This window comes from Hetaerina americana, unplaced genomic scaffold (genome assembly GCF_022747635.1).
Source record: "Hetaerina americana unplaced genomic scaffold, ioHetAmer1.1.p SCAF_533, whole genome shotgun sequence".
Lineage (NCBI taxonomy): Eukaryota > Metazoa > Arthropoda > Insecta > Odonata > Calopterygidae > Hetaerina > Hetaerina americana.
Window position 1 is genome coordinate 90,765 of NW_027287132.1, and position 631 is coordinate 91,395.

Sequence of the window (631 nt, forward strand, 5' to 3'; positions counted from 1 at the left end):
GAATACATTATCCATTAAATCCATGTTAATGGAATGGAGGGAGGAGAGAAGGCGTGCGGCGGTTTTGGGGGGGGGGGGCTGGAGCGCGCATCGAAGAGAATCTGAGAGCTTCAGCGGCGGGGGGTTCAAAATGGCGGGCGGTTGGTCGACGGAGAGTCGCATGGGGGGATGTGGAGATTGGGGTGGGAAGAATACGAGATGGGAGGCGTTGAGGGAGGTGATGTAAGGTTTTCCCGCGAGTCTGGAGCGAAGAGGGGCGGGAGCGGGTGGGGCGGGGCGAAGAGGGATGGGAGCGGGGCGGGGCGGGACGATACACAGAAAGGAGGATGGGGTGTCGGTGAGTGAGTGGTGATAAGGTTCGGAAACGGAGAGAGGGGCGCAGGGCCAAGGAACCGGTCATCACGTCCCCAAACCTCATCGTCTTCGGAATCGAGACAGATGTTCCCTCAATCTCACTCCCTTGCCTCGAACCCATCATAATTACGAATAAATGAAAACTTCCCGGCGAAAAAGTTCGATTCACGACTGATTTCGGTGAATCTGCGGACATATTGGGGTAATACAAAAATTATCCATTATCCATGTTGATGTTAATTTGGATATTATTGCCATTTGCCGCAACACTGCTTTT